Genomic DNA, 21,857 nt, shown 5'->3' with positions numbered 1-21,857 from the left:
CTGCCTTCTATGTGCTTTTGGTCTCACATTGGTCATTAACTAAAGAATTGCTTCCAGGCAACAAACAAGCAAGACCGTGTCCACAACACTTTGGGAGCGTTCTCCATCTTCTGCGGGGCTGAAACAATGACTCAGTACCCAAATGTCACACTTGGCTGGGAAATAGTTTCATATGAATAAATATGAGAACCCACAGCACCCGCAAGATGAGCGAAAAGGAGTCTGTGCTGAGGAGATTCAGAAAAGCAATGCTGTTTACTTTCGTGTTGGGTGAGAGTGTTTCTCTGAAAGGCTGGGTTTTAATTCTGGCTGAGGAGAAGGCAATGGCACCCCACCCCAGTACTCTTGCCTGGAAAATCCCATGGATGGAGCCTGGTAGGCTGCAGTCCATGGGGTCACTAAGAGTCGGACACGACTGAGCGACTTCACTTTGACTTTTCACTTTCATGCATTGGAGAAGGAAATGGTAACCCACTCCAGTGTTCTTGCCTGGAGAATCCCAGGGATGGGGGAGCCTGGTGGGCTGCTGTCTATGGGGTCGCACAGAGTCGGACACGACTGAAGCGACTTAGCAGCAGCAGCAGCAGCAGCAGAGGACAATTCTCCCGCTTTGGGCTCAGGAGTGAACCAACCAGCATTTCCTAGAGTCTGATAATAGCTGCGGGGCTCCATAGCTCTTTGGCCTAACCTGGTCTCTGGGCTCAGGGAAGAGGCTCTGCCTTGGGTGGGCGTGGCCATGTGCCTTACTCTGGCCAATGAGACGGGCAGGGTAAAGCTTGTCAGTCCTGGAAAGACCCCTGAAGGGCCCGCATATCCATTAGCCTCTTCTGGGACGAAGTGCAGACAGAGACGGAGCCTCCAACCCTTGGGTCCCTGGGATCGAGTAGGTAAGTCTCATTCCCTGCATGCACGCAGCACGTCTGACGGATGAAAGCTCTCTTTGTTACTGCGGCAGAGCCTCCACTAGCCTGACTGATACAACGTAATGCCTACAGACGCTTCTGGTTACAAGCCCTGGGAGCCACTGGGTTACATGAAGCCCAGTAGGGGAGGAGGGTTTCTTAGGGTCTCGACAGTAGGTGAGCGTCTAGAGGAGGGGTTTCCACATTCCTTGAGTGCTGGGTGTGCTCTGGGAAGCCCTGAACCCACCTCCCACAGGTCATCGCCCTGGACCTCCCCCCTGGAGATGACCGTGACCATGGCCACCTTACAGACAAGCAGGTGGGGTCACAGAGGAGAAGGGGCTTGCCTGGGGTCACCGTGGTGACACCACATCTGGCGTCCTTCCCTTGGCCCCAGCAGGGCTCTGTTCCTTAAGGTGCATCGCCCCAGGCTGTTTCTGGTCTTTGGGGTGACGGTTCCCTTTCTGCAGGTCAGGACCTGGGTGGGGCCTGATTTCAGATTCCACTCCAGGGATGTCTGCGTGATAAAGATCACAGTGAGTCATCATCCGGAGGAAAGTGGAGCTGTCCTAATGTGACTGGTCACCCTCGCCGGGCTGAGCCAAAAGGCAGGGGTCAGAAGGGCAGAAGGATGGACCCCGTCTGTAGGCTCTGGGAAAACTCAGTACAAAGCTGTCTCCCTGGGCCCCGGACGTGGCTGGCCGGGTGGTGGGCAGTGAGCTGCCATTGGGAGATACTGACCACCCAGAGGTGGGGGAAGGGAGGAGGGGGGAACCACAGACGGCACTGGCCGCCTCCCCTGGCCCCTGCTTGTGCCCTGTTCCCTCTGGGGTCAGCTGTTTGCCCCAAATAGACTAACCCGTGTCCGGCCTGGGACCTGTCCTCACAGGGCCCCCGCAGGTCTGGGGGACGCTCTGCAAGGGCCCCAGCTCACAAGACCCTGATGGCCCCCCAGTCCCGCTGGTCCTGAGGTGACCTTCCTGCTGGGCCTGGCCCCTGCCAGGGGCTGCGTGGCCCTCATCACGGGGCGCAGAGCCCTCTAACAGCCTCCAGGTGTGGCCGCTGGGCATTGGGAGAGGGGGCTGAGGCGTCTCCATGTCGTGAGGTGCTGGGAGGGTGCAGCCTCCCCCTGGGGACCGCGTTTGCACAAATCTCACGGCCCAGGCAGTGGAGAGGCCGCCTGTGAGAAGTGCATATGAGGGCGGTTCGCCCTGGACGTGCCGTTTATCTGACGCAGCAGGACCGAGAGCCGTGACGACCAGCCAGGTGATGACCAGGGGCGCTGAGAGCCTCTGCTGCTCGGGCCAGCAGCTGGCAAAGTGCCCACCTGTGTCTGCAGAGGCCCAGGGGAGCAGCCTCCACTCCCCATCCCCTGCCTCCACTAGGCCACTGAGGGCGGGGTCAGAGAGAGTCCCCCGTGCCCCAGGGGGCTCTCTCGGAGCGGCTTCTGGGAATGGAGGGGCGGGTCAGGCTGCTCAGGGACAGGAAGACAAGGAGGGTTGCCGCACATCCAGGGTGAGGCGGGGGCCCCATGCGTAGACCCCGGGTCTGGGCACTAAATTCTCATCACCAAATGCCCTCCCGTGACAACAAGAAGAGGTTGGTGGCCGGGCAGAAGCTTGCTGAGCATCTGGGGCTCTGGCTGCTCTAACTGGGGGTCTGGCCATCCTGACCAGCCCGAGTCAGAGTGACCTCAGATAGTCCAGCCCCCATCGAGCCTGGTCTCCTCTAAAGCCCAGAGTTGGGCCGGCTCTCCACCTGCACCTCTTTCTCACTTGAAAACGTTGTCACTTGAACAAGAACTTGACACGCTGAGCTGCCCGGGGGGCAAGAGTCACGTGATGGCCCAGCCTGGCCCTTCTGCGAAGTCGCCTGGTGGGGAGGAGGCTCGGGTGAAGCCCGCTGCCAGCTGCTTCGGGAACGGCTGTCAAGACCAGCTCCTTGAGGAGACTCTGACAGCTGGGCAGCCTCCCAAGGCCGCTGGCTGGGGCCTGAGGATCCAGGCAGTGGGTCTCAGCAGCTCTCCTCAAGGGTGCGTGAGGCCAGATGGTGGCTCAGCCTCTGGGGGTGCACCATGGGGGGAAGGGCGGAGCAGAGGGACAGGGCAAGACGAGTCTCTTCTTCCCTTTGGTGTGGGAGCCTTCAGCCAGCCTGCTGTGGTCAGTCCAGGCGGGCTGCACAGAGGCGGTGACAAGGAGGAGACGGCTTTGTACACGCACGTCCAGGCTGAAACAAACGGTCGATGGGCTCGCCCTCTGTGCCAGGTGCTGGGACAGAGGGGTCACCAGGGCAGGCAACGGGCCTCCCGCTGGGGATTCACACGCTCAAGAGCTGAGGCACTAACAAAACCCGGTAACAAGGATACGCTGACATACAGAGCATGGTGTGTAAGCTGAAGAAGGAGGCGCGAACACCAAGGTGAGGAGGGAGTCTAACTTAAAACTGGGCTCCGGGCAGGTCTCACGGATGGGGGCATTTGAACAGAGACTTGTGGAGGGAGGGAAGGGCCATGCCAACATCTGCCAGAAGAGCATCCGCAGAGGGAACGGAGCATGCAAAGGGCCTGTGGTGAGAACAGCCTGACAAGCTCAGGGGCAACCAAGAGGCCAGGAGCATCGGGCAGGGGGAGGGTGGCAAGAAGGCCCAGGAGCGCCAGCGGGGGCAGGTCTTAGGGCCTCGGGGGCCAGGACTTTGGCCAGACTCCGGGTGGGAAGGGGGTCTCGTGTTGTGAACTGACCTGGCTCATGGTTTAGAAGCTCCCCCTGGCTCCTTGGAGACCAGGCTGAGCCATAGTCACGGAGAGAAAGGCCAGGTCAGAAGAGAGATCGCAGAAGCTCCAAGATCGTAGGGTGCTCGCCAGCCTGCGTGAGAACGTCCCTCGCAGGGCTTCAGTTTCCTGTTTTGTAACGTGGAGGGCTTGTAGACGTCTGGGTGGAGAGCTCAGGGAAAGCAGGCCACCCTGGACCTCGATGTCCCCAACAGGGTAGAGGAGTTTGGTGGAGAAGCCCAGCCCCTGCCACTAGGAGAAACCCAACCCAAACTCGATGCACAAACACCCCAGACTGTGCATCGTCCCACCTGAAGTCCTCGTGGGCCGTGGAGGCCAGGTCTGGTCCCTGCGCAGCTGCTCCAGGACCGGGGATTTGGAGAGAACCACAGCTCGGTGGAGACACGGTACAGATCAGATTGCCTGGTGCGAGGATGCTGAGTCCATCAGACCACGTTCTTTTCCCTCCCAGACACACAGCTGGACCGTGCAGCCCTGCTCCCGGGAGGGACCCCATGTTTGTCCTCTGACCGAAGGCCTGTGGGCAGAAGTGACTTAGCTCACGAGAGCCCTGCGCGGGGCCCGTCACCAGCGTCCCTCCACCAGGGCTGGGTCCCAGCCTGAGGGGTCAGGCAGGTCGCCCGGGAGAACGGAGCCGCCACCTGGGCCGCGGCTGTAACCTCCCGCGCTGGCCAGCGTGTGAGTGGGAATGGAATCTGTCTCAAGCCTCTGAGACGTGGGGATGTTTGTTACAGCAGCTGCCTACGGACTAACCCTAACTCCTTACAGGACGTGCACCCAGGGCCTCTTGGGGTGTCCGAGTGATTGCCTGAGTGGAAGCTGTGACGGTGCAGACTCTGGGGAGGTCACGTGCCTTTAGCTGGCTCTTACATCTGTGGGGTGAGGAGAGCGCCTGCCTCAGGTGGTGGCCGTGAGGGGTTGGGGGTGAAGTCCAGGTGCCCAGAAGGGGCCTCCCCTGGTGCCCTTGTCACTGGTCTTAACTCACGCTCTCCACCCAGGTAAGCAGGCCCTGCAGTCGAGAGCTCTGGGACACAGGGTTGCTGTGCTCTGACCCCCAGGCCCGCCCTGATGGGGCCTCCTTTCGGGCTTCCTTGTTCTGCCTGCCTGCAGGCCGTGGGTGATGTGCGCTGGCTCCAGGCTGGATCCACACACCCCAGCTGGCCTCCGGCCGATTCAGGCGTGGCACGGAGCTGAGCTCCCCCGCCCGCTGCCCAGGTTACCTTCTGGACTAGGGCCATCTTGGTATAACCATTATCATCTCTTGAAGAGATGGAGAAACCAAGGCCCAGGTCCCCAAGTGACCCCATCAGAGTCACATGTCAGCGTGAGCAGCCACACCAGGGCTACAAGTTGCCCCCATGATCCACAAGATTCCTAGGACCCCAGACTCAAACAGGCTGACATCCCACCCAAGCTCTGCCCCACGGGCTGGGTGAGCTCAGGCAGCTGCCTACGTAGCCTGAGCCTCAGTTTGCTCACCTGTAAAATGGGGAGGTGATGTAAAGCCAGCCTCCCAGATGCCTGGTTTCCCTCCTTGGCAGCCCTCCCCATGCTGGACCAAGCTGGGTCTGTGTTGCCAACGGCGTCTGCAGAATGGGTGCTACATCACCCGAGATTAGGTTATAAAAGGCAGTGCGGCTGTGCCTCAGATGGCTGTGCTCCTGTCTCTCTCAGAAGGCAGGGCAGGCCAGCTGCCGTATTGTCATTAGCAGTCTTTCTTGCTGGAGAACTGGGGCCTCTTGCCAACAGTCTCGTGAGTGAACCTGGAAGAGGCTCCTCCAGTCCCACGCAAACCTTCAGATGAGGCAGTGCCAGCTGTCAACCTGACTGCCCCTTCCTGAGAGCTCCTGAGCCTGCCTGAGGCCGCCCTGTAGGCGGCAGAAATTGAAATAACAAGTGCTTTTTGTTGTCTCCTGCAGCCAAGACTCGGCAGCCACTTGTCTCCCCCTTGCAGTAGCTGTGGGTGAGTAATGCCCACCCACTGGGTGGGGCGGCCTGGGGATTACACGCAGGTACGTTGGCGCCTAGCTCCCGGCCGGCCCAGTGCCTCGTGGCCCACTGCCGCTCCCTCCCTGCCCTCATCACGCTTGCTAACCCTCACCACCCAGGAACCCAAGGAGCCTCCTGCTCGTTTGATCAAAGCCAGCCTTTCCTCTCTCCTCCAGAGCAGCTCGGGAGTGAGGGTGATTACCAGAGCAGACAGTGAGGTTTTATTAGGAGCCATAACTGGGATGCTTGTGTTTGGGGAAAGCTGGGGAGATTTACAAGTGGCGGCTGGTGGAGGCGGGCGCTCTGCGTCTGTACGCACTCCTCTCCTTCTGCCTCCGGAGAAGCTCAGCCCTTGAGTCTGCTCCCTTCAGAGCAGGAGGAGGCGGAAATTGAATTAGTCTGCACATCTCTGCTGCTGATGGTTTTACTCAGGGCCATTTCGCTTGCTCATTTTTAATCTCTTCCTTCCATTTTTAAACAGCTGGCAGCTAAGTGGAGCTCAAGTGCACATTCTGGGATCATGTCCAGGCTCCTTGCCAGCCTGATCCCCTCTCTAGAGTGTCCCCTCCAGCCAGTGGGGAGGAAGACTGCAGGGCTATGGGGGGCTGAGGATAGCAGGTGGCAGAAACTGGAGCCTGGAGGGCAGATCCGGAGGGTGTGGTGGGGCCCACGTGTGCATTTTAAACCTGGCGGATCTCTGTGACCATGTGCAGGCGATATTCATTGCCTTCTCTGGGGGTCCTGGGACCCCTGCCCCCATAGCCGAAGCACTCTGGTCAGAGCTATTGCTCAAAAGTTCAGGATTCACTCTGCCAACTGCGGGCGGGCCTCCTTTCCAGCCTCCTGAGGCTGTGGCGACAGCAAGGGCAGCTCTCCGCCCAGGGCCCGGCCCCTGTGAGGGCTCAAGAAATGCTCACTATGATTATTTATAACAACTGATAAAGGAAAGGCCAGAGTCCTCCCCCCAGAGCCGGGCCACCGCTGAAGGAGGGACACCGACCAGCAAAGAGCTGCTGCCTCTGTCCAGGGAGAGAGCGGGGTGGACCAAGGTTGGAGGCAGAACCCACCCTGCGGATGGAGTGGCAGGTGGGGCCTCAGCCGGGGAGCCCTGTGCCTCGGGTGTGTGGGGCGTGGCTTGGTGGGAGCAGCAAGGTGTGGGTGTTGCGTGGGCGTGGCAGGGTGGTGGGAGAGGCGTGGGCGTGCGCATAGGGTATGGATGTGGCGGGCATAGCAGGGGTTGTGGGTGTGGTGCAGGCGGGGTTTGTGGAAGGCCGCAGGGATTCCCGCCTGCAGTAGTAGATACAATGGTCATCTGAGTTAAATTCACCCATTCCAGTCCATTTGAGTTTGCTGATTCCTAGAATGTCGACATTCACTCTTGCCATCTCTTGTTTGACCACTTCCAATTTGCCTTGATTCATGGACCTGACATTCCAGCTTCCTATGCGATATTGCTCTTTACAGCATCGGACCTTGCTTCTATCACCAGTCACACCCACAGCTGGGTATTGTTTTTGCTTTGGCTCCATCCCTTCATTCTTTCTGGAGTTATTTCTCCATTGATCTCCAGTAGCATATTGGGCACTACTCACCTGGGGAGTTCCTCTTTCAGTATCCTATCATTTTGCCTTTTCATACTGTTCATGGGGTTCTCAAGGCAAGAATACTGAAGTGGTTTGCCATTCCCTTCTCCAGTGGACCACATTCTGTCAGTCCACTGACAGAACTCAAATGGACTGGAATGGGTGAATTTAACTCAGATGACCATTATATCTACTACTGTGGGCAGGAACCCCTTAGAAGAAATGGAGTAGCCATCATGGTCAACAAAAGAGTCTGAAATGCAGTACTTGGATGCAATCTCAAAAACGACAGAATGATCTCTGTTCGTTTCCAAGGTAAACCATCAACATCACGGTCGTCCAAGTCGGTGCCCCGACCAGTAACGCTGAAGAAACTGAAGCTGAACGGTTCTATGAAGACCTACAAGACCTTCTAGAACTAACACCCATAAAAGATGTCCTTTTCATCACAGGGGACTGGAATGCAAAAGTAGGAAGTCAAGAGATACCTGGAGAAACAGGCAAATTTGGCCTTGGAATACAGAATGAAGCAGGGCAAAGGCTAACAGAGTTCTGCCAAGAGAATGAACTGGTCATAGTAAACACCCTCTTCCAACAACACAAGAGAAGACTCTACACATGGGCATCACCAGATGGTCAATACAGAAATCAGATTGATTATAGTCTTTGCAGCTGAAGATGGAGAAGCTCTATATAGTCAGCAAAACCAAGACTGGGATCTGACTGTGGTTCAGATCATGAACTCCTTACTGTAAAATTCAGACTTAAATTAAAGAAAGCAGGGAAAACCACTAGATCACTCAGGTATGACCTAAATCAAATCCCTTATGGTTATACAGTGGAAGTGAGAAATAGGTTCAAGGGATTCGATCTGATAGATAGAGTGCCTGATGAACCATTGATGGAGGTTTGTGACATTGTACAGGAGGCAGTGATCAAGACCATCCCCAAGAAAAAGAAATGCAAAAAGGCAAAATGGTTGTCTGAGGAGACCTTACAAATAGCTGTGAAAAGTAGAGAAGCTAAAGGCAAAGGAGAAAAGGAAAGATATAAGCATCTGAATGCAGAGTTCCAAAGAATAGCAAGGAGAGATAAGAAAGCCTTCCTCAGCGATCAATGCAAAGAAATAGAGGAAAGCAACAGAATGGGAAAGACTAGAGATCTCTTCAAGAAAATTAGAAATACCAAGGGAACATTTCATGCAAAGATGGGCTCAGTAAAGGACAGAAATGGTATGGACCTAAGAGAAGCAGAAGATATTAAGAAAAGGTGGCAAAAATACACAGAAGAATTATATGAAAAAGATCTTAATGACTCAGATAACCATGATGGTGTGATCACTCATCTAGATACAGACATCCTGGAGTGAGAAGTCAAGTGGGCTTTACGAAGCATCACTACAAACACAGCTAGTGGAAGTGATGGAATTCCAGTTAAACTATTTCAAATCCTAAAAGAGGATGCTGTTAAAGTCCTACACTCAATATGCCAGCAAATTTGGAAAACTCAGCGGTGGCCACAGGACTGGAAAAGGTCAGTTTTCATTCCAAACTCAAAGAAAGGCAATGCCAAAGAATGCTCAAACTACCGCACGATTGCACCCATCTCACACACTAGCAAAGTAACGCTCCCAATTCTCCAAGCGAGGCTTCAACAGTATGTGAATCGAGAACTTTCAGACGTTCAAGCTGGATTTAGAAAAGGCAGAGGAACCAGAGATTAAATTGCCAACATTGGTTGGATCATAGAAAAATTCCAGAGAAATATCTACTCCTGCTTTACTGACGACACCAAAGCTTTTGACTGTGTGGATCACAACAAACTGTGGAAAATTCTGAAAGAGATGGGAATACCAGACCACCTGACCTGCCTCTTGAGAAATCTGTATGCAGGTCAAGAAGCAATAGTTAGAACTGGATATGGAACAACAGACTGGTTCCAAATGGGGAAAGGAGTTCGTCAAGGCTTTGTTTTGTCACCTGCTTATTTAACTTCTATGCAGAGGACATCATGCGAAATGCCAGGCTGGATGAAGCACAAGCTGGAATCAAGATTGCTGGGAGAAATATCAATAACCTCAGATATGCAGATGACACCACCCTTATGGCAGAAAGTGAAGAACTAAAGAGCCTCTTGATGAAAGTGAAAGAGGAGAGTGACAAAGTTGGCTTAAAGCTCAACATTCAGAAAACTAAGATCATGGCATCTGGTTCCATCACTTCATGGCAAATAGATGGGGAAACAGTGGAAACAGTGGCTGACTTTATTTTTTTTGGCTCCAAAATCACAGCAGATGGTGATTGCAGCCATGAAATTAAAAGATGCTTAGTCCTTGGAAGAAAAGTTATGACCAACCTAGAAAGCATATTAAAAAGCAGAGACATTATTTTGCCAAGAAAGGTCCATCTAGTCAAAGCTATGGTTTTCCCAGTGGTCATGTATGGATGTGAGAGTTGGACTATAAAGAAAGCTGAGTGCCAAAGAATTGATACTTTTGAACTGTGGTGTTGGAGAAGACTCTTGAGAGTCCCTTGGACTGCAAGGAGATCCAACCAGTCCATCCTAAAGGAAATCAGTCTGGAATATTCATTGGAAGGACTGATGCTGAAGCTGAAGCTCCAAAACTTTGGAAACCTGATGCGAAGAGTTGATTTGAAAAGACCCTGATGCTGGGAAGTTTGAAGGCAGGAGGAGAAGGGGACGACAGGATGAGATGGTTGGATGGTGTCACTGACTTGATGGACATGAGTTTGAGGAAGCTCTGGGAGTTGGTGAAGGACAGGGAGGCCTGGCGTGCTGCAGTCCACGGGGTCTCAAGGAGTCGGACACCACTGAGGGACTGAACTGAACTGAGGAAAGAGTAAATCGAGGCAGTATTGAAGCGTGATGCTCAGAGGCTGTGAGTGGGTTGACAGGTGTAGGCGGTCCTTTCCGAGCCCCAAGAAGGTGCATCCTCACGGGAAAGGCGAGGAGTAGCCGCGCGCATCGGCGGGTGTGGGGTGGGGTGCACGTGATGCAGGACGCCGGCACTGCCTGCAGCCGGGGCAGCTAGGCCAGGGGCGGGGCAGCTAGGCCAGGGGCAGGGCAGCTGCCCGGGAGGGAAGCGTGCGTAGGTCTCTGAGGAGGAGGAGGTTTTTCCCAGGAGTGGCAGGCACGAGATGAGCACCCACTTTTGGGCAGCAGGACACAGATGGGTGGGGGCGTGGGGCTGCAGAAGGGGGCCCTCACGGGCTCACAGGGGATACAGAGAGGCAGGAGGTCCCAGGCAGGGCCTGAGGGCCTGAGTGGGCTCTGGCAGTGGTGTGGGCTGTGGGTGGAGCAGGGAGGGAGGGAAGCGTGACTCGCGGGAGACAGTGCGGGGCCCTGGCACTGCCCGCAGCCCACTGTGTCCGCTCACCAGCCGTCCCCTCTCCCACCTTCACCCCTTCACCCGTGGCTCCTCGAGGCTCCAGGCCTCCAGACTGTTGGCCACCCTTGCTTCTGCAGTTCGCGTCCATGTGAGGTGGTCCCTCCCTGCGCCGGGACTGTGGTCCCGGGACCCACTTCAGGAGCGCTTGGCTGGTGATGACATGAGTGTAAAAGACCACAGAGCTTCCAAGAAGAAGGGGCTCCCGAGGCACGGGCCACAGAGTCCGCCTCAGGGCAGGGCACAGATTTGGAGTCCATGCTTTTTTTTTTTAAGTGATAGTACCAAATAAAAGCTGATTTGTTTGGGAAGTCGCATTCCTTGAATCAAAAGCTGGTATGGCAGATAATAAGGTTAAAGGTTGGCCTCCCACCTGGTTTGACTGACACCAGGCTTGGAGTCCAGTGGGCTGGGAGGGTCAGGATGTCTGACTCCTGGAGTCCGGAGGGGGCTGGCTTTCCCAGGGTGGTGGGTGGGCGGGACATCCCAGAGGCATCCATGCAACGCCCCCCAACCCAGGGCCCCTGCATTTGTCACCAAGTTTTCACCTTTTAAGAGATGGGAGTATTTTTAACCGGCCTGTCAACACCCTTGTAATTAAACAAAATTTGCACATTGAAAACTGACAAAATGCTCTGAGGACGCATAAAGGCCCCTTAACAGCGTGGAAGCTGGGGTGGGGTGCTTATCACGGGGGAGTGGAAGGTCATTTTGAAAGAAGCCTCAAAGGAGGGCTCTGGAAGATGCAGCAAGGGACTCAGAGCGGGCGCGGAGCTCGGTCCCGCGGCTCTGATGCCCGAGGGGGCACTGGATTTACGTATCACAGGGGAGGTGATGCCCTCCGGGCTCTTTAGGATCCGGGGGCAGGCGAGGGGGTGATGGCTGCCCCAGCTGTGGACTCTGGGTGGGGGAGATGGTGGGCGTAGTGCTCCCAAGTCTCAGAGACGCTGTTTCCTCATTAACCTGGGTGAGGGGTCACCCTGGCCTGAGAGCAGGCACCCAGGAGTGTCTTCAAGGCCGATTCATCCCTGGCTTCCTGTGGGGCCCTAGAAAGGCCCTGACGCCAGCCCCAGAGGCACCACTGGCCCTCATGGGGATCGCACCCCAGTCAAGGCACCCCGGGCCCCCTGACTCCCGGACATCGACCCCCGCTCCAGGAGCCCAGGGTGGCCCAGGCTGCTGACGGGTGGTGTGGGCAGGTGTCCCCAGAGGTGCCTGGAGAGCTGACGCTGGCCCTCCTGGTGAACAGTGCCGGGAATCTGAGCCTCGGAGGGGCTGGTGGGGCCGATGAGGGAGGGGTCTGACCACAGAGCCTTCAAGGTCCTTGCCAGCCCTGGAAACCCCCGAAAGATGAGAAGCAATGGATAATCGATGCCTGAACTCAGCTTCCCCTGCCCTCAAGGCTGCTCCTCACACCTTTCAGCCTAGTCTTCAGAACAGCCTCAGGGTTCAAGGGCATCTCAAGTGTACTGAGCACTGCACACAGCAGGCTGTTCACAGACGCTTGTTGAGAGACTTCCCACTGTTGGCAAAGCCTGGTGAGCTTTCTGTTTAGATAAATGTGATCTGTGTACACCGCGCCCCCCACCACCACCACTGCCCCCGCCAAGCCGATGCACCTGTGCAGAATGACGGCCCCTGACCGAGCTTGTGACCCGGGGGCTCTGCTCACTCCTGGTGCCTTGGGGGAAGGAAGTGACAGAGAATAACCAGCTGGCCGGGCAGGGGGCGGGGACGTCTCACTTCCACCCTCAGCTGGTCCTGTGACCCCAGTGACTCTGTCTGAGTCCCCAAAGCTGCCTGGAGCTCCCATAGCCCATGGTGAGACTCAAGAGCAACTAGACCAAACAGCCCGCCCAGGGCGATGCTGGAGCCTGGGTGGGACCTGGCGGGCGCCCGTCGGGCCTCCGCTGCAGCCTGGCTGGGGACCACCTTCCTTCCTCAGAATCTAGTCCCTTGTTCCTGAAATGGGACAGTCGGAGTGGCTCTGCAGTTTCTCCTGGGCCGCGAGTCCCAGAGGCAAGATCCCCGTCCTCTGCCCACAGTCCCCGCCCAGCAAGCAGTAGGCCCCGAGGGCGCGTACATGGCGGGGGCTATAAGCTTGGTGCTAGCCCCCACGCTGGCCCCTTTCCCACAGACGCTGCCCCAGGCCCGGCCACTCTCCAGGGCAGCTGTCCTCCAGCCCATGGCCTGGCCCGGGGCCTCTGTGTCTCCCACGGTGGGGAGGAGAGAGATGGAAGGTCGCCACTTCCAGCTGGAAGGGCTGCCTGTGTCTCACTGGCTGGAAGTGGTCACATGACCCCACCTCCCGTCCCACCTCCCAGAAGAAGTTGTGTGACATGGGGGACCTGGTGAGCAAGAAGGGCCCTCTCTGCCTCTTAGGTTCCTTGTAGATGAGCAAACACTTGTGAGCTTGCTGGAAGCTGGGTGGGCGGCTGTCGGTGGGGTTGGGCCACAGCCAGGAAGGCAGAGTGGATGCTTAAATGATGTTTTGTTCCAGGAGGGTGTCCTTTCAACACGTGTTAGATGCCTTATTACACTCAATTAAATCCTCAGTGAGGACAGTGTTTGAAAGGCATTTCCAAGGGAGCGAGTCAGCGCTGGTCGCTTGGTGTCCGGTTGGTCCTGGCCTCAGGGAGAGAGGCTGCCGCCCACCAGGTGATGGATCATTCTGCGAGAGCACGGCTGACCCCCGGGTGGGGGCCAGGAGTGAGGCTCTAATGATGGATGACCCAAACAGGCTGGTTTAATTTCCCACCATCACCTGCCACTCTGCGGCTGGCGCCTGCGTCATTTCCCAAGCTCTGTCCATCCATCAAGCAGGCATGAGGCCAAACGTGCTCCTCATTTCATTGTTGGGGGATCTTGGGCTGGGGGAGGGGACCGGGAATGGGGGCACTGCCCTTCTCAGAAGCAGGATGGGAGATTGGCAAAACCAGAAGAGCTGGTTAGATGGGCTGGGCTGGTTGATGTTTTAGGAGAAGCTGAAACGCGTGTGCTGATTTACAATTAGGGGTGTGGACGGTGCGTGCAGACCCTCCCTGTAGCTGGACACACAGCTCAACGAGGAGGCTGCCTGGAGATGCCGGCGGATGCACCACAGCAGGACCTCCCTCACGTTGTTCCTAAGAAGGGGCTGCTGTTTGACTCCCCACCCCCAAACCCTGCTGGAGGTGCTGCGTTGGTGTGTGTGTGTGTGTGTTGGTGTGTGTGTGTTTTGGTGTGTGTGTGTTAGTGTGTGTGTGTGTGTTGGTGTGTGTGTGTGTATTTTGGTGTGTGTGTGTGTGTTGGTGTGTGTGTGTTTTTGGTGTGTGTTTTGGTGTGTGTGTGTGTTCTGAAGTGCAGGCTGCTGGTTGGTCGAGAAGCAGCCGGGGAGCAGAAGGAAGTCCCATATGTTTGTGATGGAACTGTCTCATCGCTGCCGGGGGCCAGTGCCTCCTCCCTCCCCGCTCACCTTCTGCCTTGGGCCCCTCCTCCGAGGGCTTGCTCCATCCCGGGCAGGGGCGTCCTTGGCCTTTTAGGTCCTGGAGGGTCCTTCAGAGGGGTGCCAGCAAATTTGATGGCCGGATGATTCATCCCAGCCTGCCACGCTCCCCTTCTCGGAGGTGTCAATTGCCTGCCTTTAAAAATAGCTTTATTGTTTTCTTATTATAAAATGAATCCATCGTTATTGCAAAAAAAAACAGTTCAGAAAATTTAGAAACTTGAAGGAGACTGTCACCACCCCCCTCCCACCAGCAACCACCCTGTGAATCCATCGTTATTGCAAAAAAAAAAAAAAATTTTCAGAAAATTCAGAAAGTTGAAGAAGGGAGTGGTGATCACCCCGCTGACTAGTGGGCGCCCCATTTCTAGGCAGAAAGAGACACACGTGTGTAAACACACCGAGGCTGTGTGCTCGCACTGTTGGAGCTGTGCAGCTCCCACTTCTGGATTCCTGGGACGTGGTCCTCGTCCTCGGATGCCGAGCCACGTGGCACTTTCCCGCCTCCAGCGACTCACTGTTAACCCAGTTTCCAGTGTGGCTGGTGGGACCTTGGGTGCAGCAGGGAACCCTCCCAGCCTCTGGTCCTCGTTAGGGAACCTGGGCTGATAACACCCTCACCTCCGAGCACGGCTCCAACCTCGGGGAGACGGTGCTCGTTACACACGGGGTCTGGCCCAGACCTCGCAGCGCCTCTGGGCACCCCGTCCTACCATCCCTGTGGTGTAGCTCCTGGTACAATTGCGCTAAGGGCTGACGGGCCCTTTCAGTACCCACCCCATGAACTCCACAGCAGCAGCCGGCCCCGGGGTAGGGTCCTTGCTGGCCGGGCTGATTTGGTGCTAAGGCAATTGCCTGAAAGAGGAGCTGCCGGGTCCCGGGGTCCCCCTTCCTTCGATGTGGAATATGTTCAGGAAGTAGGTCTGCGCTTGTCTGATGCTGCTTTTAGGAGCCTGACCTGGGGCCGGCGTTTGCACACAGGCCACGAGGCACAGGTGGAAGGGGCTGGTCAGAGGGGGCTCGGCTGTCAGAGGCCCCTCCGCTACTGGACACGCGGCCCATCCTAAGCGGCCAGGCTGCGTCCAGTTTCCTGGAGACTGGAGTCCAGCTCGGCCTGTTTTCTAGGCTCGGGTAGGGGTGCTTGGCGGAGAACCGCACAGGGCCGAGGCAGTGGGATCGGGAGCCCCAGCCTCTCCTCCCCTCGGGCCCCTCGCACCAGCCAAACGCTGCCTGGCCCCCGGCTGCTCTCACTGGCCCGACGAGCTCTCACTCCGACTGGACCCTGGCAGCGAGGTCGTGTCCTGGGATGGCCCAGCATCACCCTGCTGTGTCCGGGGTCGTGCTGTTTCCCTGGCATTCACTTTTTAAACTAGATAACAGTCGTAGCTGTTACTTATCACATGCGCATTATGGGCCCCGAATCCCAGTCTTGAATCCTGAGAAGAAACCGGCAGGGAGGTCACCATTTGTGCTACTTAAGGTCGACGTCCAGAGGGTTGTTCCCCTCAACACGCCACCCCTGTGAGTCCTGCAGCTGGAAGGAAAGAGTGGATCCAGTCTGTGCCCGGCTCTCTCCGCCCTCCGAGGGAGGGGCAGGCGTGGTGACCTTGAGCCTGGCCCGTGACCTTCCCAGGTGCCTGCTGGGGTGCACAGCTGGGGGGCTTCTGGGGTTGGGGGTCAGTGTGAGGTCTTGGGGGGTGGAGACCGAGGGGCGGCTCTGCCCACGTCCGCCATGCCCACGTCCGCCATGCCCACTGCTGGTTGCAAGGTTGGGGAGGGGAGGTGTGACCCTGAGACCCTTCTCAGACAGTGATGCTGGCCCCCTGCCAACCCTTCTTCCCAGACAGGAGGGCTGGGTCCTTAGGGAGACCTTCCTTCTGGCAGGACTCCTGGCCCTGACCCAGACACACAACCCCAGCTGCTCCCAGAGCCTTCTCTCCCAGCCCATCTTAAGAGCACTGCTCCCGAGTTGAACCCCTCATTGTGTTGGGGGTTGGACGGTCTGCAGCCCCTTGGGCTCCAGCCAGCTCCAGAGTCATTAGTATCGTGAAGTCCCGGGAAGCCTGGCCCTGGAAGTTGGCACCGGAGACCGCAGGAGCGCCTCAGCCCAGGGCCAGCTGCTTCTCACCCCCAGGCTCTGTCTGGGCCAGATGGCCTGGAGGCGGGCTGTCCAAGGACACTCTCGCTTCCCTCCCAGGAATAAGGATGTTGGTGGGGGGGCAGGTGAGAATGTGTCCCTGAGTTCCGCTGACCCCGAGGCCCCTTGCTGGCCAGGACAGGTGCTGTGACGGGGACAGGCGGGGGGGCGCAGCCGGAGGAGCCCCCACTGAGGGCACTGGCCCGCCCTCCTTGTGCAGAAGGGCATCAAGACTTTTGTGTTTTTTGCTGAAAAAATAGCAGCCTCCTTTCCCGGGTGGGCTTGCACAGGCAGCGCCGCCCTGGGGCCCCAGCCACCATGCAGGCTCTGACGTGCCTTCTCCCCTGCGGCCCCGACAGCCACGTGAAGCATCTGTGGTGGGTTCAGGAATGGAGGGTCGGGGGGCGGTGCGTGCTCGTCCAGGCATGTGAGTTGGCAGACGGTTCCAGGTCGGGCTTGGTGGGGCTGGGGTCAGGGTCGCCGGGGCTCTCAACGGGCACCTGTCATCACTCACCTGCCACAGGGCCCCTCTTCTGCTCCCAGAACAGCAATGCCCTGCAGACAGGAGCCCAGGCCACTCCTGCAGGGCGTGTGGTTGGGGAAAAAGAAAACAGAGTGTTCGGGCCACCACCATCAGCGGGGCGTGAGCAGAGGAGGGATCAGGAGTGAAGAAGGGTCTGGCCCAGGAGCTGCTGAGAGCATCTGATGGGGCATTCGGGGCTCCCCCAGGCTGAGACTTCCCTGTGGTGCCAGGCATGGGGTGGGGGCCGTGTGCTGAGGCCCAGACCTGTTGTCAGGAGATGCCACTCCGGGTCTGGTCATTCAGCCCCCGACGGCCCTGTGTACTCACCGAGCCCTGCCCTGTGCCCGGGATCGAGGAGGCTGAGAGGGACTCAGGACACACGGTCTTTGTCCCTGGGGGCTTCCCGCCCACCTGGAGGTGCCCGGCACACAGGTGAGTCAGCAGCATGCGGTGATGTACAAGCAGCGCCCGGCACTCGGGACGCGGGGGCAGCCGGCGCAGGTCCCCGCGCAGAGGCCTCCCTGATCACACAGCGCCCTGAGGACAAAAGCCGTCCCTGGTCACGCTTTGGGGCCAGGAGTCTGCGGATGGCTCACTTATGCTTTGCTTTGATAGTCCTCCATGAAAGGGCACGACAACAGCTGTCCACTCGTCTGGGATTGAAGAGGGTAGCTCGTCATCTAGAAAGAGGAGACAGAGGCCACAGACGCAGAGAGACGGAGAAAGAGAGACAGACAGACAGACGCAGAGAGACAGAGAGAGAGACACAGACAGGCGCAGACGCAGAGCCACAGAGGGGGGCACGAGTTCACCTTGCCGCCCCAGGAGGGCACTGAGGAGCCAGGGTCTCTCGGACGCTGCGCAGCTGAGCTGGGAACAGGCCTCCAGGTTCCCATGTCCACATGCACACACCCCACAGCAGGCCAAAGCACGCTGGGGAGGGTGCCTGCTTCCCAGAGCTCACGCTTTAGTGGAGAAACGTATCAAACACCTACCGTACAATTAGCTGTTACTGAAATGATCATTTAAAAAAAAATCTTTTCTATTTTACATCACTTTATAGTTACAGAAAAATTGCACAAATAGTACAAGGTACGCTCATACACAATGTGTTTTCTCTCTCCATCACCACACACACGCACACACATACGCACACACAAGCACACACATGACACATGCACACGTACGTGTGCACACACGCACACATGTTCACACATGTGCACACACACATGCACATGCACGGACACGCGTGTGTGCACACACACACACACACTCACACACAGTCACACATGCGCACACATACACGCGCACACGCATCTACACCATATTTTCTGAACTACTGGACAGTGCGTTAGATCCATGGGGCTGGCCCTTTGCGCTCAGGGCTCTCTTCGTGTGTGTTTTGTCTGCGCAGTGCAGCAGTCAGGACCTTAGTTCCCGACCAGGGGACGTGCGCTGGGAGCTCAGAGTCCTAACCGCCGGCCCGCCAGGGAAGTCCCCGCCCTGTATCAGCGCTGAGCAAGCACAGCTCTCACATCATCACAGTGCAGTGATCAGTCAGGAGATGCTTTTGAATGAGGCACAGGCCTTATTCAAGTCTGGCTACTTGGGGCCAAGCGTTCTCCAGAGGCCCACCCAGAAGTGCGGTTGCTCCTTTCTCAGTGCATCCTAGGAGGCAGATGCTGCCTTTTCAAGAAATTAACCAAAAACAACCAAAAAACCCCCCTGGATGGCCGCCTCCGTATTTATCATACCCAGAGTCTCCTGGACTGCAAGAAGATCCAACCAGTCCATCCTAAAGGAAATCAGTCCTGAATATTCATGGGAAGGATTGGTGCTGAAGCTGAAACTCCAATACTCTTTGGCCACCTGATGCGAAGAACTGACTCGCTGGAAAAGACCCTGATGCTAGGAAAGATTGAAGGCGGGAGGAGAAGGAGACGACAGAGGATGAGACGGTTGGATGGCATCATCAACTCAATGGACATGAGTTTGAGTAAAGTCCGGGAGTTGGTGATGGACAGGGAGGCCGGGCATGCTGCAGCCATGGGGTCACAAAGAGTCAGACACGACTGAGCGACAGCAACTCTCCTCTACCCCCTCCAGACAGGACTCCATCTGGATCAATTCCTTCATCCCCAAGAACTTCCCTCAATATGTCTTACCCTGCAGGTGGTGAATTCCCTGTTTACCTGTAAACATCTTTTTCTGCTTTCATTTCGGGGGATATTGTCACTGGATGCACAATTTTGGATCGACATGTCCTGAGCCCCACACTTTCCGTCCCCATCACCTCTAGGAAGCACTCTTGCTTCCTTGCAGACAATAGATCTGCTTTGAAGAGTTTTTTCTTAGTCTTTGCTGTTCAGCGATCTAATCATGCTGTGCCCGGGAGTCATTTTCTTCCGTTCTTCTTGGAGTTGGCTGAGAGGCTTGAACCTGTAAGTTCTCTGTTCTTCACAAAATGAGGGGAAGTTTTGATCGTTAGCCCTTCAAGTCTTCTGCCTCTGGCCCATTATAAAGAGATGTATGTTGCATCTCTTGATATTTCCCCACTGGTTGTGGAAGCTCTGTTCACTTTTTTCAGTACTTTTTCTGTCTCTTCGCCAGAGGGGAGAGTTTCCATGGCTCTGCATTTCAGTTCACTGGCCCCTTCTGCCGTTTTCCATCTGTTATTAACTCCATCCAGCAAGTGTCACAGTTCAACACATTAAGTTCTTTAGTCCTAGAAGTTTCTCTTTATTCTTTTTTATACTTTCCACTTGTTTATTGAGATTTTCCCCCTATTCATTTTTAATGGAATAATCTCTTTTTAGTACTCAAATATATTTATAGAAGGTGCTTTAACTCTTTGCTGTTCATAAAACTGGGGTCTTTTCAAGGTCAATCTCCCTGAACGAGCCCCCTCCCGCCGTTTATAGGTCACATTGCCTGGCTTATTCACATCTCGTCATTTTTGTTGCGTGCTTGACATTGTTGATGCTTTGAGAGTCTGGGTATTTTTGTCTTTCTTGAGAGAGTGTTGAGTTTTGTTCTGACAAGCAGCTCATTTACTGGTGGATGAGCTGATTCTCAGACTCAGTTTTGAGTTCTATTAGATGGGCTTACAGAGATTCTTTCCCAGAAAGAATATGGGAAAGATTGAAGGTGGGAGGAGAAGGGGACAACAAAGGATGGGATGGTTGGATGGCATCACCGACCCGATGAACAGGAGTTTGAGTAAACTCCGGGAGTTGGTGATGGACAGGGAGGCCTGATGTGCTGCAGTCCATGGGGTCACAAAGAGTCTGAACTGAACTGAACAGAGATTCTTCTTCTAGGGTTAGTCATAGCCTTTCCAGGCTGTCTCATTGAACGCCTGGGAATTTCAGCAGACTTTCTCCGTTCCTGCTGGCTGTGTGGATCATCTCCCTGAATGTGCAGCCAAGCATTTAGAAGATATCAGGGGACCCTGCGTGGATTTCAGAAGCTCCTACTTGGACCACCTCTCTGCCCCTAACTCTAGCTGCCTTGCCAGCTTCATATTCCAATCCCTGCATCCCCAGCTCAGCAAAACATTGTTATCTGGCTGAGCAGTCACCCCACATCATCTCAGAAGGGAGGACTCCATGCACAGAGTCCAGGCAGAACCACTTGGGGGTCCAGAAAGTGCCCAGGACAGGAAGCTGGTGGCTGTGGGGCTGGTGCACTCGCCTCCTCTCGGGGTTCCGGTCCCACTGGCGTCCAGTCAGGGAGACTTCACTGTCCTACTTTATCCAGTTTTGTAGGTGTTGGCAGCAAGAGGGCTAGATGACGCCATCACGGCCAGAGGAGGAGGTCCTGCTCAATGAGTTTAAGTTACAGCTGTGGTCTGTGCTGCAAAGGAGAGAAAGCAGGTTGCTTGCAAGATGCAAATGAGTTGGAGGCCCAGGAGGTGCTCCGTAAACAGGGCTGAAAACTGAAGGGTGTGTGTGTTCTGCACACACACATACACCTATGCCCACGCGATGAGCAGAACCACATTCTCGGTAGAGGAACAGCATCCATGAAACCTCCCGTGTCATAAAGGGCTCGGTGCGTCCCTGAAGCTGAAAGAAGGCCAGTGTGGGCGGCTCCAGGGCACCCCACGTGCTGCAGCCAATGTTGGGGGAGGCAGGGGACAGAGCCCCTCCCCCACCCGCTACCGCACGCCCCCCAGCCTCGCCCACTTATTTCAGTGTACTGCACACCTATGAACATTTCCTGTGTGCGTGTGACATGGAAAAGGAGGCTGGGGACCCTGGGAACGAGCACAGGTGCAGGGAACGTGCCTGGGTGCTGAGACGGGAGGCATCTGAGAGCACAGGGGCCCCGCAGAAGGCTGCGGGGTCCAAGCAGGGGTGTGGCTCCGGGTACCATGGCTGAAGGGTCCTTGGGGGCCCCACACGAGGTGCCTTGGGTCAGGAAGCCAAGCTCCTTCGTCATGCCCATCCCCGGGGAGTTCCTGGTGGCTCCCTCCAGGCACTCACCTAGGCTTCATGTCCCCAGGGTGGGCTGTTCCCTGAGTAATAGTCTTTCCAACAAAGAAACCCAAAGCCCTGGGTGAGAAGGTTCATGGGCACTGTCTCCAGGCCTCAGAGGCCCTTGGCCATCTGTGACCAAGGCGCCTGACCCCACAGGGGCACACAGCCCTTTTCCTCCCAGAGGGACCCCCCTACTACAAACACTGGTGCTCCGCAAGGAGTGCGGACATTCTAGCACCAGATGCTGGCTCCAGGGCAGGGAGGCCCAGGTCACAGGCAAGCAGGGCCTCGCAGCCCTTCGCCGGTCTCTCCAGGTGAGGGAGCCTGCCCTGGCCAGCCGGCCCCAGAGACACCCTCCCGTGGGCCGTCGGGGGTCCCCACCTCTGCTGGACTCGGGAAGGAGCTCGGCCATGCGTGCCTGGAGTCAAGGGCTGGAGGAGGACATGCTTTGGACGTGTTCGATGGAAACTCACAGATCTTTCTGGGACTTGAACGGGGCCTCGGGCCCACTTCTGAGCCTTCATGCTCTGAGGCCAGGGAAGACCAGGGTTAGACGAGCCCCAC

The sequence above is a fragment of the Bos javanicus genome, chromosome 11, assembly GCF_032452875.1.
Source record: "Bos javanicus breed banteng chromosome 11, ARS-OSU_banteng_1.0, whole genome shotgun sequence".
NCBI classification, from domain to species: Eukaryota; Metazoa; Chordata; class Mammalia; order Artiodactyla; family Bovidae; genus Bos; species Bos javanicus.
The sequence above is the reverse complement of the archived record's forward strand: the minus strand, read 5'-3'. Positions refer to the sequence as shown.